The following is a 16,066-nucleotide window of genomic DNA, read 5'->3' as shown; positions in this document are numbered from 1 at the left end:
AACTTCGCAAAACCAGCTTGGAGAACGGTATCGCCATGTGCCCTCGGTGTCCCTCACGATGATTACCCCATGATTTGGTGGGGTGTACTGTCACTAAAACCGGGCGTTCGGCCAGGGCTCATGGATCTCCAGATCGCTAATGGTTATCCCATATTTCTTTCTCAGATATGGGAACGCCCTCAAAGCATGTTTATCCACAGCCCGAGGCGGCAGGCCGCTCGAAGATGACGACCCCTCACCGCGACCTGAAGTGCTAGCTTCAGCAGCTACAGACGCAGATCGAGCCACATCTTCCTCACTGCTAGCCCCCTCAGCCGCCTCGCCTTCATTATCACTCTCAACCATCTCACACACAGACTCATCTTTCTCATCACCTTCGTCATCCCAGCCAAGAGAAACTTCGCGAACCTCATTAGATCGAGTATCATCGGAGTCCGACATTTTCTCTTCTAAACCTAACAAATCTAGCTACTAGTATCTAACAGGGTATCCTAACAACTCTAGCACAGAGGTTTAGCACCAAACAAGAAGAAGAGGTTCAAAAATGGTAGAGAACTAACCTGAAGGATGATGGGGTAATGAAGTTCTGTATACCAGACGAAGCAGCCAAATGAAGTATCAGCAGAGCAAGTGAAATTTTTGAGCAACCGCCCCTCCAGTTTCCAAGGCATCATGATTACACCTTAGCCCTAGCTGCCCACGACTTTCAACCAACTGTCCTGTCTTTTCACATCCCGAAAAAACGGGGCGCCACATTTTTTCTCTGCGAATCGCCGGATCGCGTGTCACGCGTGCTACACACCGCAGCAAACGCGTTCGCACCCACTAGCTCACATGGTTAACATGAGCCAATCCTCACAAGTCGCTGGAGATTTCCACCTCTCATATACTCCACGCGCGCTACCGATCTCTCTCAGCAGGTCGTTCTCACAACCTACTGAGAGGGGGCTGTGTAGGGGAGTGATATTCTCTATCCAGCACGCGCCTAACATGGTGGAAATAACACATCGACCTATGGATACAGGTCGCATCCATGAGCCAGTAGAACGCTACATACAGATCGCAATATCGTGCGAACTACGTTAGGAAGTGACACAGAAACAATCATGACTAAAGAGTACTTGTACATATCTTGACCGTCAGCCACTGATCACGGCCGCAAGCTACTTGTACAGATTGCCACTCCACATCATTACAGCAGACCTATGAGAACAGTTCTCACGTGCCATCCTAATCTCCACCCCACGTTTAGGACACCCTTTACACGTGGAGAGCAAGGATACACGCTCAATCTCTATAAATACCTCTCCTATGAACTACGCCAGACCTGATTCTACTCTCCCCCATAAAACCCAGAGTAAGATACGTAGGCAGTTCGCTCTCAAGTCGAACTCGGTCTCATCCAATAACCCATTCCAATCCTCTAAAGACTGTTTGTAAGGGAAAACCAAATCACACCTTTACAGTGGGGTTACTAAAAATAAATTTAAAGGCAAATGGGGGTTTAAGAAAATTAGAAAACACAATGTGGTTGTGATTTGTGAAAATTATATTCAACAGTTCTCTTCTATGAACAACTACACCGTCTACACGTTTACAAAGATAACTAAACATGGATTCAAACTAAAGAAATTGTGTTTGATAAGATACCTCACTGAGCTTACTTGTGTGCTAATGCCCTAAAACCCTTAATTGAGGATATGCGAAAAGTTTTCTTTCTCCAGCCTTCAGCAGGTGCTCCTACCAAGCAATAAGCAATTTTGTGTCTTTCAAAGGGCTGCAGAGTTATCCAGCCATTTTGATTTTTGACACAAAATTTCGACATAGGCAGATATCATGATCCTTGGGAATTCCTGATATGTTAGTTCCATGAATCAAAACGACTGGGAATCAAACTGATAAAAAAAATGTAAATGAACATGAGATTTCAAAATCTGCTTAAGAATCACAAAATTTCATAATACCTATCCATTTCAAAAATACGAAAATGAAAATATCTTTTGTTGATATCGTACAGTGGACAAAACTGTTATATGCTCGCAATTGTAATCAAACTGCCACTCCATTGATTTTCAGAATATTAACACTGCGACAACATAACAATAACTTTGGACAAAACTGTTATATGCTCACAATTGAAATAAGAAGAGAGCAATGCTAGCATGAAGAAACATTTAGTGGGAAGGCATCAACAACAGAGACACAATGCACTAATCATTTCATAAGTACATTGGGAAGGTATACACAGAGACATTCTGGCAATGTCATTTTGTGATTGTAATTCAGACTTGCAAGTATTTTGAAGGACCATGAAGTAGAGATAGTACAAAAATCTTCAAGTCCCTTCATTCAGATCTAGAAGGTTCCAACTTTTTTTCAAAGTCATTGAGCAAGCATCAAAATCATACGGCTTAACTAGTTAAAAAATTTCATTGCTCTGATCTGAATTGTTTGCCAAACAATGTTGTCCCCGCGTATAATGGTAGAAGACCATTTAACTGTGGCAACCAAAACAGAGTGCAACTCTGTAGGTTACCGATTAAGAAAACAGTATTAAGAGAAGAATGCACCTTAATCTGATTCTAAATAAAGATGGATAGCAACGTATCAGTTTCTGACAGTACTAAGAGAAGAATGCACCTTAATCTGATTCTAGATAACCTCTGCCAAAGACAAGCCATATCAATTCAAGTTTCCTACATTCAAGTTAGATGAAAATAAATGGACTTTTCATTGGAAGAATTTATTCTAATTAAATCTCAAACTCCTCCGAAGGCAAAGATAGAAACTTAACCGGAGACTATGGGGCATAAAATTGGGTAGAATTGTGGAGAACGCTATTAGCAAAGAACAAGGAATTATGTGGACTATATATAGTTCAGAAACTAGACAGTTTACTCATGACATACTAACGTCTATCTTGGCCTAAAAACTGCTTTCACAATAGCCTCATTCTTCTCATCATCCAAGTTCTTATTCTCCTTACCCTTTCATTTCAACGCCTCCAACATATCATCATCCCCACTCACATTAGCTCGTCTATCCTTGAAAGACTTCAACTCTATCCATCTCTCTTTTAGAATCCCTAGTTCGACTCTCCAAACCCTTCAAACTCTTCCTACTAACTCTCTTCTTCCTCACCCTCAAAACTAAAATAGAACCCAGTTATTCTAATATCTCTTAAAATATTTCTGGGTAAGTTCCTCTTTACGTGCATTGAACTTTGTTCCTTCACCAATATAATGTCCACAAGTGTTACAGCAGATATATCGAATTTGGATGGGAGAAACTTTTCGACATGCCATTTTATTGTAATACGAGGAAAAACTTAAACAAAGGATGAAAGATGGGAGAAAAAATCAAACGGCAAAATTGAAATAGAAATAACACACGGTGCTCTATTGAACCGTCGGTTTCTCCAAAGTGTTCAACATGACAATAGAAATACAAAAACAAAGCCCTTCGACAAAAAAAATTAAGTGAATATATATACAGAGAAATTGGTGAGGAAATAGAAGTTGGACATTGAAGAAACGTCAACTTCTAATTTGATTTCGATTGCAATTTCTAATTTGAAGAAACGTAATATCTAATTTCGATTGACTGTGTGGGGGTATTAGGTAAATATTTGTTAACTTGTTTGATAATTTCAAACTCATAAAGGAGGAATGGCTAAATAATAAAAAAAAAGAGATTTTAATTTGCAGTATTAGGTAAATATTTGTTAAGTTGTTTGATAATTTCAAACTCATAAAGGAGGAATGACTAAATAAAAAAAAAAAAAAAAAAGATTTTAATTTGCCTACTCGAGTGTTGCGGGGTTTTCCTAAAGACAATTAATATCCATTCTTCGTAGTGAGCTATGTAACCAAAGTTTTTAAAATAGTCTTTATTTAAAAAATAATTACTCGCTTTCTTACCAAACTAACTTTGAATTTGGGTATTTTTTAAAGTCGAGTTTTATCACAAAATTAAGAGCTTTATTATATGCAATCCCAATATTTACATGACCTTAGGATCAACCACAACAGAACACTCTTATATAGTTGTATAGGTTTCTAAGATTGTACAATTTAGTAGAGAATAACCTACCCCACCCAGTCAACCAACCTAATCCCCTATTTAGCCTCTTCTAAAAGAAGCAATCATCTCCGGTTAAGGTTTATTAAATAAACCCTAGGTCTATCAATAAGACACTAAATGGGAAAAAAAAAAAAAAAATCCCCTTATGCCCAAGTACAACCCACAAAAAGAAGACAACCAAAGCAAAACCCCTTACTCCCAAGGAGAGAGCAAGAGACCCTTCGGTCTCACAAGATAAGCAGTTATATAGTCGTCCCTGACCTCCTCATTCCCACCCTCATCTGTGTAACTATAGTCAATTATCTCTTCATCTTTTCATTCCCACCCTCATACTAAAGCCTAGAGAGAGATGTCAGTTCCTTCTAATTTCCTAAGACATCTTTAAGTTAACAAAGTTTCAATTAATCAAGGTGAAGGGAGAGAAAGAGTAATCATCTTCAGTTCATATTTTCAATCATCTGTGCCAAGTGCCCCTCTCTTGATTGCTTCAAATTTGCTGCTAATAGAGTGATAGAGCTTGATCAGAGAGGTTCCTTAAATCAACTCAACCGCCTAACTGCTATTTGTCCAGGTTTTTCGCACCTTAGCTTTTTATGGAATTACATTTTTTTAAGTCTAATTTGTTATACATAAACGAGTTTTATCACAAAATTAAGAGCTTTATTATATGCAATCCCAGTATTTACATGACCTTAGGATCAACAACAACAAAACACTCTTACATAGTTGTATAGGTTTCTAAGATTGTACAATTTAGTAGAGAATAACCTGCCCCACCCAGTCAACCAACCTAATCCCCTATTTAGCCTCTTCTAAAAGAAGCAATCATCTCCAGTTAAGGTTCATTAAATTAAACCCTAGGTCTATCAGTAAGACACTAAATGGAAAAAAAAAAAAAAAATCCCCTTATGCCCAAGTACAACCCACAAAAAGAAGACAACCAAAGCAAAAAGCCCCTTATTCCCAAGGAGAGAGCCAGAGACCTTTCGATCTCACAAGATAAGCAGTTATACAGTCGTCCTTGACCTCCTCATTCCCACTCTCATCTGTGTAACTATAGTCAATTAGCTCTTCGTCTTTTCATTCCCACCCTCATACTAAAGCCTAGAGAGAGACGTCAGTTCCTTCTAATTCCCTAAGACATCTTTAAGTTAACAAAGTTTCAATTAATCAAGGTGAAGGGAGAGAAAGAGTACCCAATGCGGAGACTTCGATTTGGTGTTATGGATCCCATTTAAGAAGTTAATCAATTACAAACACCTGTATCCAAATATGAAGAAGATTACCACCCAGTTTGCAGTGCACTCAAAAGAATGGACGGTGATGAAATTTTGACCAAATAAGAACACCATCAATAAATTTGACATAGTGTAATATATAATCTTAGTAGATGATAAGTTACCTAACCCCCTATTTTGCCTCTTCCAAAAGAAGCAATCATCTGGAGTTCATATTTTTTGTAGAAAAACCACATATCCAGTATTTACTTATGTGTTTGAACTAAGATGAGTCCTTTTTACCATGTGTTTGCTTTTTATTCAAGCATTTGCTTCATCTAAATGGAGTCAAACAAGTCATCTGATGCTAAATTGGCACGATTAAGAAAATATAGTATATTGGCCCACAAGAAATATAACAAAAAACATAGAGGTTAGACTTATAACAACGTTTTTATATATTTGCTTTTAGAATTATAAAATTTACAAATGTAAATGATATTTTACTTTGGATCCCCAAATAAAGAATGTTCATATTGTGGAGCAATAGTTTGGGAAGAAGAAAGAAACAACAAAGGACATAAAGGTGTACCTACCTTTTCAATTTGTTGTCAAAATGGAAAAGTCCAACTATCTTTATTAGAGTCTGCACCTCCTTTGTTAACAAAACTTATGGACTTGCAAGGAGGATCTAGACCTATCGCTTTCAGAGAGAATATGAGAGTGTACAATTGTATGTTTCAGTTTACTTCTACAGGCGGTAAAATAGACAAGAATTTAAATAATGGGGTGGTCCGTACACATACATAATTAGTGGTCAGAATCATCATAAAATTGGTTTGCTTCTTCCTCTGGAAAATCAGCCCCCTCAATTTGCTCAATTGTATATCTATGATATTGAACATGAGCGTCAAAATGGAATGAATGCTGTTCTTAAAGAAGAAGGAACTGCTGATCCATTAATTGTTGACCAATTGATGAAGATGTTTGATGAAAACAATGTGATTGTTGAGTGGTTTAGATCAGCAAGAGACATGTTTCAAGAAGATGATGTCCTTCCTGTTCGTTTAAGACTCATTAATAATCGCATCGCTGATGGAAGGTTATACAATTTGCCAACTTCATCTGAAGTTGCAGCTTTGATAGTAGGAGATGATTTAGAAATTATTGATCACAGGGACATAATTGTTGAGACTCAAGGAGATGCTCTACATAGAATAAACGAGTTATAGAAGATGGTTACAGAGATGGGATTTTGCTAAGAGGAGTTGCTATAAACAATGTGCAAAATAGTTAAAAGAGGTGTACTGTTACCATGAGACAATTTTATGCTTTCCGTTTGCAAAGAAGAATTAGAGAAAGTCCAACATTGTGGATAGGTGGTCGTCTTTGTCTAACTTACGTTGTTGATGGTTATACGTGTATTCAACATTCTAGGTTACAATGGTATCTTTCAAATCAAGCTACCATTGGATCTGATATGTATAACCATTTAATGGATGCAGTTGTTGCAGGTATTATAAATATCATATTTTAGATAACATTTATCTTTTGTATCTGTATAATAGAAAATTTCAATATGATAAACTCGAGAAATATTTACCTTTACAGGAGATTCCTCGGCATCATTGATTGGAAAGCGTTTGATCCTTCCATCATCATTTATAGGAGGACCTAGATATATGGTGCAGACTTATCAAGATGCTATTGCCATATGTAGATGGGCAGGATCCCTTGATCTTTTCATAACTGTAACTTGCAATCCACATTGGGAAGAAATAAAGAGTTCTTTAAAGTATGACCCTGGATTAAAATTAAAGGACGTACCAGATGTTGGATGTCGGGCTTTCAAAATAAAGTTGGACTACATAATGAAAAGACTCACTACAACAAAAAAGACATTTAAAATCACTCCATAAGTGATGTCAAAAATATACGAAGTCACTTTTGCAAGTGATGTAACTGGTGGCGACGTGAAAAGTCAAGGTTTTCCACATCACTTTTTAAACGATGTCCACAAGTGATGTTACTTCACATCACTTTTTAATTGATGTCTATAAGTGATGTTATAACTTTGCATCACTTTTTAATCGATGTCCACAAGTGATGTTATAATGTTGCATCACTTTTTAATCGATGTCCACAAATGATGTTATAACGTTTAACATCACTTTTTAAGTGAAATCAATAAAGTCGATTAACATCACTTAAGAAGTGACGTTTCATTTAAATTCCAAATTATTTGTAAAGTGATGTGAAATAACTCTATAAATCACTTTAAAAGTGATGTCTCATTTATCAAAAAAAAAATAAAATAATAATAATAATAATAAAATAAAATTACCAATATCATCCCAATATAATACCATTTTCCTGGTCATTTATCATCAAATAAATATTTTATCATCAAATAAAGATGAAACGTATCTTAAAATCACATTCATCACACAAATATCATCTCCAATTACAAATATTACACTATATACAAATAATTGTAATGAGCCTACATATACCAACAAAATCTAATCTGCAGTACCGAAATGAGCCAAAGAGAACCACAATCACCCAACCAAGAACCTATCACAGCCTGGCTTGATGCAATCAATTTAATCCAAGAACCTATCACAGCCTAACAAATCACTCTATTTTCTTTTTTCTGCAGTATGAAACATTGTACTATAAAATCAATGCAGACTTGTACTTATGGAAGAATAGTTTGTCAATGTCTGGATCTTCAAGAGAAGCAAGATAGGCTATACAAGGAACAAAACCTGGCAGTCAAATAATGTACTTCATAGCATAACAAGTTTTCCTACATCCATCTTACACAAACAAACCCTTGGAGACTCGCTAAGAGAAATATTCTTCAAAGCATGTCTGGAGATATTAGCATGGTCAAATATGTAAGGCTCAGTACTCCTATTATTTTCAACCTAGAACATGTGATGCGTTAAATGAAGTGAGGAAGACATTATAAATGAGGCGGCAGAAGACAGATGCCGTAACATCTTATAAATAACAGATGTAGTGCATCCTGATATGATGCAACATATGACTAGCTGCAAGAGAGGGCGAACCAGTGATGTCGCATCGAACAGTCCTGCACGTTCAACTTGGCTATATGTCAAAGGTAGTAATACAGAAACTATATTTTGGGCAAAAGAGGAGAGCACAAGGAAAAATATCAGATCCATAGTCTGCCTGTATATGACAAGAATTTATAACTTGGAAGAAGGTTTTAACCAATGGAATGAGGAAAATATAGACCTAAACAAACAATGTCGACACTCCGTTGTTATGGTCCAAGGTTAAGACAGGATATTAATAATACAACTTTTTGCTAAATTATAATTCAAGAGCAAAAAACACGATGAGCATCAAAAAGATACTCTAGTAAGGGAGCATGGTTAAAAGAATCTAAGGGGTACAGTAAGAATGTTGCAAATATGGAACCGAAAGGGCGGTTTGCCTCAAGTGATGGAACCGATTTCGATTACATACATGATACACCGTAGAAAATATGTTATAAGAAACAAAACCTTTTTCGACCTTGTGACTATGTTTTTTTCAACTAACTGTCTTAGATCTTTGCAAACAGTTTCAGCGTGGTTTGGAAGATCAAATGAACGGTATCCATTTCAAACAAGATTTAGGCCATTGTGGAGCTATGCGAGGATTGAGCATAATTGAGAGATTGTCAATGTGAGAAGTAAACTATATTGTGTACATTAATAATTGATGAGCCTTTCTCTTCTTTTGATGAATGCTAATTGTATGCTTATAAGTTGTTTTCCTATCATATTCTTAATATTTCTCACTTTCAATCAAAGGGGAAAACACACACACACTTGAGAGGCAACTAGGTGAAATTCAAGTAAGGGATCCTGAATCCCAAGAAACGAATGTAAGAGACACAATCCATCTAAAGTCAATAATAAATTTGAAAAAAATGAGTACTGTCTTTCAAGAGCTTTTCTCTAGTTGCGAGAGCTCCAAATAACAACCATTTAGATTAAATATAAAGCGGTTGTCGTAAGGGAAGCGACGGGGTTCCAACCGGCATCTAACGCTGAGTATCTTTCAAGCGGGGCGAACGATTTGAACCAGCCATAATTCGAAAGAACAACGGAAAAAAGACCCACCAATGCACTTTGGAATGGTGAACAATTTTATTAGAAAACTTAGAAGTCATCTAGAATAGGAGGTTAGTTTGCTTCTGAGAGAATCCAACAAGATTCACCAATTGCACAAAAACATATATGAAATGAACATTTATAAAAACTCAGTGGCCACTTGAAACAAGATTATAAAGCAACAGAAAGGTAGTTTTTCCCTGGATTGAACTTGGGTAGAAGATCTATTTCTCTTCAAGATAAACAAGTGAAAAAAATGAAAAGAAGAAAGAAAAAAAAATGTTTGACACCCAGGTCCATGAGTTGATTCCCTTGGTTGTACATATAATGAATTTATGAATCTAAAGAAACAAGTGAAATCAGCCATGACAAAATCAACTTCACCACTAAAGACCCACTTCAATACTAGATACTACATGGTAAAGGCAATGTGTGTAGACATAAAAAGCATATCCAAAAGTGTGAAGAACGAAGCTCTGAATCTATCCAACAATAGTGACACTAATTAAAGGGAGCCCATAAGATCCCAAATAAGTCACATATTCACCATAACAAAAGCGAGAATAGGTATACACCGCACGAAAACCATTAAGCATTTTTGTGTTGCTTACTTAAAATTCTGTCAATTGATCCATCAGGATCGGTACCCCTACATTGTTGGTGCGTTGAAATTCTGAACTCAAATTGTCTTTAAATGTCGTTGAGCTCAACCCCCGTGATTCCAAATTTGTGCAAAGATTGGAACCATTTATCGAGTTAATTTTAGTGCATAAACTAAAAGAAAAGATAACTTATAAAAGAAAAGAAAATGCAGATAATCTTCAATTGGTTAGAGGTATTTTCATAACAAAATCACAACTACAACTTGGAAATACCAATGGAAAATGCTCAGAGTGTCCATTTGTATACTTATCTTCCTATTCTTGGTCTGCATTCTGCAATCCTCCTAGCAACTTCATTTATTAAATAACCTTGAATTTTCATTTCAAATTAACTAAGGTCCGAGGTTTGTCTTTGATTAAAGATTTTGGCCTCTCATTAGTCAGTTTTTTTTTTACTTTAACTTTGGAAACTTGCCCAAAGACTAGAAGATCCATCGGCCTTCCATGTAACTTCTTTCTTTTTTTAATTTTATAATAATAATAATGTTATACAAAAAAAAAATGAGAATACAAGTGGGACCTTCAAATGCAAGTACATATGTCCACTAATGGCTCTTCCATCCAAACAACTATAGGATATGAGGAAACTGGGATTCTTTTCCCACTGACCATAAACAGCTAGACCAATCAGATAATATGGTCCACCACCCTAGAAGATACAAAAGGAAAAATCTGGTAAGAAAGGAATCAACATCTATTGCAAGACCTAAAAGAATGACCCGATTACACTTTCGATTGAGGTGCAAGGAGGAAATTCTATTCATTGTTGTTTCTCCAAGATTCTATTCCTTATACATTACATAAAAAGGAGGAAGATAACATCCACCATCCACCTGTCTCTCCAATGTTTTACTCCATATACATACAACTATTTGATCCACGAAAAATTTCTATCAGAGAAGAAAAAAAATTAGACATTCTCCTTCAAAACTTTTCTTATTGTGTGTCCAAGTCTTTCATCCTCAACATACAGACATAAGTCATAGATAACCTCCTTATATTGTTTCTACAGGTGTCTAATTTGTACACAATCACAGAAAGTCTGAATCCGTTACAAGTTACAACACGGATGTATACTTTGGTGATTTCTAATTGTGCCTCATTACAACAGAATTTTACATAATTTAGTTACAATACTCTTTTCATACTAACACGAACTTGAGCAATAATAAATTATTCAAAAAAAAAAGGTGGACAAGCAATAATCAATAAAATGATAAAAGGCATAATTCGTGTATCACATACCTTCATTGCACCATTAGTAGCAATAGCACTTAACGATAATGTAGTCAAGAAAGTGCACAAGCCACAAAAGGAGACTAACAATAACGAGTCTAGTATGCCAGCCATACCAACTATCCTGAAAAGGGAAGAGGGTAGTATTTTTCCATTAACACTACTAGAGAGTACGTTTAAAAAATGAAAAAACAACAACAACAAAAGCAAAAAAATCGTATCTAAGACAGAACCTCAGTTGTTTGTTCTCCTAACCATTCTTGCCTTAATCCCTTGTGAATGACGTCAGCCACAAGAGTTCTCACTTTACAACCCTTTATATTGTATGTCATACCACCTATTTTGTTCTATTTCTTCAAATCATTTTTAATACCTTATCCAAGGTTAAATTCCTTTCCCATCATTGTCTCTTTCGTAGGATACATACTAATCTCTCTTCAAACAGGTGAATCATTCGATAGGATTAGTTGTATCATATCCACAAGAAGGTTCCTATACAATGATCAGAATCCTAACTGACCATATATTACACCCTTAACATTCTTTCTTGATTTCTGAAAATAGAATTGGACACACCAACTGATCTACTAACTTATACATGCAAAGTCTACCGTTACGGACTAATACGGATAATAATTAATAGCATAGGGTAGATGTATTTACCAAGAAAATCGGATAAAATAGATGATTCCCATTATATTTTGCAAGCATGGTACAAATACACCCATCAAAGTCCCCAATTTAATTCGGGGCCGTAAGATAAATCATATTTCATCCATCAAAACACATGGAAAAGATTTTAAAGTCAGCAAAAGTGCAAAAACTACAATATATTTTATATATTTTGATTGGTAATCCCTAATTACATTAGGGTACCTAGCCCTTCATAGAAGAACTAAACACCAAAGGCACCGGCGACACCACCACCGGTGATAGCAAGCACCGGCCGAGGTTCAACCAAAGCAACACCCAACAAGCGAGGTCCATGGCGGTAGTAGGCAGTAGTGGTAGTGACACCAAGATAGACACCGTATGAAGAACACCCCGCCCCAAGCAAGCACCAAGAGGTCCATGGGCGGCCGGCACCAGGCGGTAACAACAACACCATTAGCAACAAAGCGCGGTACCCATTCCGGCACCGAACACACAAAACCAGGAAAAGAAACAATTATCAAGCCCGAAGACTTCCTAAAGCTATGTAGCAAAGATACTCCATATATAAACAAGTCTTTGTAAAGCGACTCAACAAAAACAGGTCACAAATAGGATGCACAAAGAAAATCCTCCCAATGTAACTTGAAAAGTTAGAAAAAGCGTACATGTTTTCGAACATTAGGCCTTCCCCTCCCATAACCATCCTAAAAAGACGAAACAACAAGTAATTTTCGACAAAATAAGGATCTTTGCACCAAGTATGAATTTGGTCTTTGTATACTCTCTTCATACTATCGGGACGAGGAAGAAGTGCTAGTTACGTCGGCATCACCCCTTGCAGCTTGTAGGTCCAAGCAATCATTGACATGTGTTGATATGAAGACATCCGGCGTGCATCTTCTAGGTTGCCAAAGAATGGCGGTTGCTCTTTCTAGCTGCAAAATTGTTTAAAAGAGTATGAAAATCTTCGGTGAATAGTGATCAAGTTTCCAAGAGAGAACTTTTTTATTATTTGGGAATTGTAAGGAACCACACAATTACATATGCTCAAGAAACATAAAAAGATGAAATCATCACCACCGAGGCCGTTAGGTTGGGACTTGGGACATAACACCCTATCGATACTATCTCAAAATTCATAAAACTACACGGGTATTCGTCGAAACTCATAGTGCAATATGATTAAGCTAAGATGGTCTTAGCATTGGTGATAGCAATAAAATATAAAATATCATATATGAAGAAACTACCTCATTTCGTAACACAATATTCTCCTTAAACAATCTTACGATTTCTCATCTTGACCTTGACTACAATTTCATTAATGCACTTTATCCCAATCTTCCTTGAGGCGGCTATTCTCAACCACGAAAGTGCTTCATTCTATGTACCAAGTAAATTCAACAAGCCTTCTAATAAAATGAAGCAAAACCACCAAGTAAATTCAAAATAAAAATTGCACCTTTGAAGCAAGAAAATTAAAATCGAATTGGTATCAACCCTAGTTTAGCAATGGAACCCTATAAAATGGAAAATAGAATTCAAAGTGATAGTTGAAGATTCGAATGGGTACTTACTAAATCGGCAGAGAGAGAGAAGATTGAATAAGCGTCCAAGAGAGAACATTGAGAAGCGGATCCAGAAGTGTTTTTGTTTTGAGAAGATTGAAAGGTGGCGTAAGAGAAGGAAACCTAAGTTTAGAAGAAGAAGTGTGAGAAAGAGATGGTTGTGTTTCTCTGGTTTGTGGAAAATAATAGAGCGATTTTGTGTTGGTTTTGGCTCTCCGAAATTTCAGAAGTTGTTTATGGGTTTTGGATTTGCAACCCTTTTCACACAGTTTGGTGCAATTAATAAGTGTTACAAATTAATTTTAGAAACCAACCGAATTAAAATAACACTTAACGACATTCGAAACGTTTATTAAGCATAGGCGACTTACCAACGGCAAAAAAGTGTGACAAAGCAAAAAAAGTGTGTGTTACAAATATCATGTTATGGTGTAGTGGGGGTTGAAGCCTTTTGAGTATTGGTGGCGGTTTTTTATTTTCTATTCTTCGTTTAAGGGCGGCTAGTCTAGCAAACCAGCGTCCACCCTGTTTCATTTCTATTTAACCTAATTTTTTAGATGGTTTTTTTTTTTCTAACTAATTAACTTAATTAAGAGGTATATTAATAATAATACTTCTAGAAGTCACATTATAAGTGATTTTGAAAACTTGGCAAATTCACTTTTAAAGTGATGTTGAATATATCGATATTACATCACTTTATAAGTGATACGAGTGACAACACCTTTAAAGTGATGTTGAATACATAGATATTACATCACTTTATAAGTGAATGAAAGTGACGTAAAAAGTGTTACTACATCATTATCTCAACATCACTAATTAAAATGATGTTGTACAACTCTACTATATCAGTTTCTGAAATAAGTGATGTTAAAAAAAAATTATGATAATTATTACATCACATGTTAAGAAAAGTGATGTCATAGTTTTCTTATGACATCACTTCGCTGAAAGTGATGTAAAATTAGCGATGTCATATGTCATATTTGTTGTAGTGACTCCGTTATGGGAATCATTTTGGTAGAGTCATTGTAGGTACATACTATTTAAAATTACCTTTTTTATTTTACATATATAAAACTAAGTAAGGAAGAATTGGTAACAATACGCAATGATATTATTAATTCTACAAATATTTTACTAATATCTAACTATTATTATTTTCACAGTGCTGTAAGTTATTGAATTTCAGAAAAGAGGTTGCCACATGCTCACATTTTGCTATTTTTGCATCCGGAAGACAAACCTAAAACTGGATCCAATATAGACAAGCTGATTTCAGCAGAATTATCTGACAAAGATACATATCCGATACTTTACGAAACTATATATAGTCAGTACAATGATTCATGGTCCGTGTGGTGAAAAGAAAAAGGGTTCTCCTTGCATGAAAGAGAACAAATGTTCTAGACATTTCCCTAAAGATTTTTGCAGTGAGACTAAATTTGATGAAAATGGTTTTGTTGTATACAAAAGAAGCAGAAACAACAAGCGCACTGTAATGGTTGGTCACTATAACCCAGTTGAGATTGATAATAGATGGGTTGTTCCTTACAATCCTAAACTCAGCAAGGAATTTCAGTCTCACATTAATGTTGAGCATTGCAATCGTACACGGATGATTAAATACTTATTCAAGTATATTACCAAAGGTCCAGATCGAGCTACAGGCATTATTGAGGAGACTTATAAGTACGACAAAAATACAAGAAAATGTACCATTCACGAAGTTGATGAAATCAAACATTATCTGGACTTTCGATATATCTCTGCATCCGAAGGAAGCTGGAGAATCTTTGATTTTGACATTTAGTTTCGAGATCCATCTGTTGAGAGAATGAATTATCATCTTGAGAATCAACAAAATGTTGTATTTTGTGATAGTTCTAATACATTTCAGGTTATACAAAGTGATAAGGCTAAGAGAACAATGGTCACAGAATGGATGCTTACTAATCAGAAAAGTGAAAAAGCTCGACAATTAACTTATGTTGACTTCCTATTAGAATTTGTGTGGCACAAAGACACAAAGGTATGAATTATAATTTTGTTAGATCGGAAACAAAAATTAAAGTAATCTTTAACATTGTCATATTTTTTTGCAGATCTGGACAGAAAGAGCTCATAATGGCATCAAAATTGGTAGGATATATTATGCACAACCAACGCAAGGTAAAAGGTTTTACTTGCGTATGCTTCTCAATATAGTAAAAGGTCCACAGAGTTTTGAAGATATAAGGACTGTGCATGGTAAAACTTATGCAGACTTCAAATCAGTATGTCGTGCGCGTGGATTGCTACAACGTGACAGTGAATGGCACTCGACGATTAAAGAAGCAGGAAAATTAAATGGTCTAACAGTAGATCATTGCGCAAGTTATTGGTTACAATTTTACTATTTTGTCAAGTATCTGACACAGTTGGATTGTGGGATCAGCATTAGGAGATGCTTTCGGATGGCATATTGGCTATGAAACGATTAATCAACTACAATTAACCAATGAGGAACT

The 16,066-nt window shown here is 35.9% G+C and overlaps 2 long non-coding RNA genes across 2 annotated transcripts; both read right to left on the bottom strand.

Annotated features, from left to right (window-relative positions):
* Positions 1 to 1,126: 1,126 nt before the first annotated feature.
* LOC147483176 (uncharacterized) lies at positions 1,127 to 15,384 on the bottom strand. The gene is made up of 4 exons (XR_015204656.1): positions 15,276 to 15,384; positions 7,128 to 7,164; positions 6,904 to 6,974; positions 1,127 to 1,853 (listed from the first exon to the last, which is right to left on the bottom strand). It is a non-coding gene; the product is annotated as an uncharacterized LOC147483176 (long non-coding RNA).
* Positions 10,612 to 12,077, bottom strand: LOC147483177 (uncharacterized). Its single transcript, XR_015203935.1, has 3 exons — positions 11,995 to 12,077; positions 11,341 to 11,455; positions 10,612 to 10,744 (listed from the first exon to the last, which is right to left on the bottom strand). It is a non-coding gene; the product is annotated as an uncharacterized LOC147483177 (long non-coding RNA).
* Positions 15,385 to 16,066: the final 682 nt, after the last annotated feature.

Source organism: Coptis chinensis, chromosome 8, assembly GCF_015680905.1.
Source record: "Coptis chinensis isolate HL-2020 chromosome 8, ASM1568090v1, whole genome shotgun sequence".
NCBI lineage: Eukaryota > Viridiplantae > Streptophyta > Magnoliopsida > Ranunculales > Ranunculaceae > Coptis > Coptis chinensis.
The sequence above is the reverse complement of the archived record's forward strand: the minus strand, read 5'-3'. Positions and strand labels throughout refer to the sequence as shown.